The sequence below is a fragment of the Limulus polyphemus genome, unplaced genomic scaffold (assembly GCF_000517525.1).
Source record: "Limulus polyphemus unplaced genomic scaffold, Limulus_polyphemus-2.1.2 Scaffold757, whole genome shotgun sequence".
Lineage (NCBI taxonomy): Eukaryota > Metazoa > Arthropoda > Merostomata > Xiphosura > Limulidae > Limulus > Limulus polyphemus.
In genome coordinates, this window is record NW_013666367.1 from 386,353 (window position 1) to 389,630 (window position 3,278).

Genomic DNA, 3,278 nt, shown 5'->3' on the forward strand with positions numbered 1-3,278 from the left:
AATTTTGGTATCTATGAGCTAGATTATAGATACTCTCTGTGTTGACCGTTTAGAGTGGACCCTTTCAGGTGAAAAATAAACACTCTGAGATTTAAATTTTGGTATCTATGAGCTAGATTATAGATACTCTCTGTGTTGACCAATTAATGTGGACCTTTTCAGGTGAAAAATAAACACTCTGAAGTTTAAATTTTGGTATCTATGAGCTAGATTATAGATACCCTCTGTGTTGACCGTTTAGAGTGGACCTTTTCAGGTGAAAAATAAACATTCTGATATTCAAATTTTTTTAACTACGAGTTAGATTTACAGATACCCTCTGTGTGAGACAAAGAGGGCGGACCTTTACAGTGAAAATAAACACTCTGAGATTCAGATGTTGGTATCTATGAGTTAGATTTACAGATATCCTCAAACTAGATGTTGTAATACCTTAAGCCATTGCAGATTGGTTCCATGTTCATAACTATGATTTTGCCAGAAGAGTTATAATTCACAACTTGATAAAAAAAATGTTAAATGTTAAAAAAATGTAACACATTATAGTGTTGTTAATGATATATGATCAAAATTTTTATATACTGTTACATTATAATGTTGTTAATGATATGTGATCAAAATTTTCATATACAGTTACATTATAATGTTGTTAGTGATATATGATCAAATTCTCATATACTGTTACATTATAATGTTGTTAATGATATATGATCAAAATTTTCATATACAGTTACATTATAATGTTGTTAGTGATATATGATCAAAATTTTCATATACTATTACATTATAATGTTGTTAATGATATATGATCAAAATTTTCACATACAGTTACATTATAATGTTGTTGTGATATATGCTCAAATTTTCATATACAGTTACATTATAATGTTGTTAATGATATATGATCAAAATTTTCATATACAGTTACATTATAATGTTGTTAGTGATATATGATCAAATTTTCATATACTGTTACATTATAATGTTGTTAATGATATTTGATCAAAATTTAAGTCCTTTTGAATACTCGTTTGATACTATTACATATATTATGTTGATACATTTATAATATTGTTTGCATAATTCGGACCAATATTTCACTGGATGTAAATTTTAGAAGTTCTATCATATTGATCAAATTCAGCCATATTTAACCGATTTTGATGTTTTTTTGTTTTTTTGTAACAGTTATAAATTTTTCTTTTCTACTCTACTCCTCTTATCACACAGAAAGGCACCCAAGAAAAATTAGTAAAGTTTCAAGTAATATAGCTATTCTGAAGAACCCCTTACATAAAGTAATATAGCTATTCTGAAGAACCCCTTACATAAAGTAATATAGCTATTCTGAAGAACCCCTTACATAAAGTAATATAGCTATTCTGAAGAACCCCTTACATAAAGTAATATAGCTATTCTGAAGAACCCCTTACATAAAGTAATATAGATATTCTGAAGAACCCCTTACATAAAGTAATATAGCTATTCTGAAGAACCCCTTACATAAAGTAATATAGCTATTCTGAAGAACCCCTTACATAAAGTAATATAGCTATTCTGAAGAACCCCTTATATAAAGTAATATAGCTATTCTGAAGAACCCCCTTATATAAAGTAATATAGCTATTCTGAAGAACCCCTTATATAAAGTAATATAGCTATTCTAAAGAACCCCTTACATAAAGTAATATAGCTATTCTGAAGAACCCCTTATATAAAGTAATATAGCTATTCTGAAGAACCCCTTACATAAAGTAATATAGCTATTCTGAAGAACCCCTTACATAAAGTAATATAGCTATTCTGAAGAACCCCTTACATAGAACAAACGTTCATCTTTATAATTTCATTCTGTGAGTATCCAATTTTATAGAGAGAACTGTCCAATTTGAAACATAAAATGAAAAGCAATAGTGAAAGAAGACTGTTGAAAACTACAGATTTAATTAATAAACCCAACTCATTGATTTGTAATCGCCTCATGTGACGCTTCCACATTCTTCATAAACAGGAAAAAAATGTCCTTCTAAGTTTCCCAAATATCATCACAAGTTTTCCAAGTTAACTTTATCTTGCCAATTTTCTGATAATTTGCCTCGTGAGAGACATTTTTATATCTCCCAAGTCTGCGATATCGAGCCATTATAAGATAAACGCAAGGGGACACCACTAGTCAGGTAGAATGAATAGAGTCTTTGGTATTGAGCATAACACCTGGGTCCAATCTCTCGGTTTAGCTTACAAACGAATAAAATGATCCCCCTTGAGAAGTTTTTACTGGCTTAGCTCACCGACATGCGATTCGATTAAATGACACGAATTATCTGATCATCTACATTTGGCTGATACTGTACGAAGATAATTGCATGTTAGTAACGTCTAAAAATGTAACTGTATTTGTTTTCCTTGATGAAACTACGTCACTTAAGAATTTATTAGCTTTACGTAATTTTAGATAATTAGTAATTATGACCATTACTAGGACGTAAAACAGCTTCATGTAAATCTCAAGTCTCAATTGTGTGGTTAGGTAAATAATGTGAATGTACAGAGATAAATTACCCACAAAAAAAGTATTTCTTTACACTTAAACGACTGTGATCCTGAAATTTTATAGAAAAGGTATATATATATCATACGTTATATATCAAAATAGATTAATTGATATCTTTGTGGAATATGTTAATAAAGAGCTCACGATTATTTTAATCATGTTTAATAATAACAATAAATTATAGTATGGACATAATTTTAAGATATTCTAATTTAAAAGACTTTATCACTAAAGTTCATGAATTCAACTAGTTATGTCTTTGCATGACAACAACGTACTTTAAGAAACACAATCTTAACACCTTATAAAGTATGTGGTATGTTCTTTTGGATTACATTGTAAGCAACATACACAACATACGTGTTCTTCGTTCTGTTGTACACCTAATAAGTTTTATACAAGCAAATATTTATGATGCAGAGACAGCCAACATGGACTATTTTTGTATACATATTAGAGGCTTTTTCCAATTCATCCGTTTACATTTCTAATTTTAACAATAAGTATCATTCCACGATAATGTAATGGCGTACTCTTCAGAATTTATACTCATAAAAATAAAAAAATAATATTAAAACTTCAATAATTCACTTATATAGTGATGCACTTTTTGTTCTCAACAGTGATTATTCAATAAAGTATAGTTTATAGTTTCAACAGAGGTTGTTAGATAAAGTATACTTTATGTTCTCCACAGTTGTTCTTTGATCAAGTATACTTTATG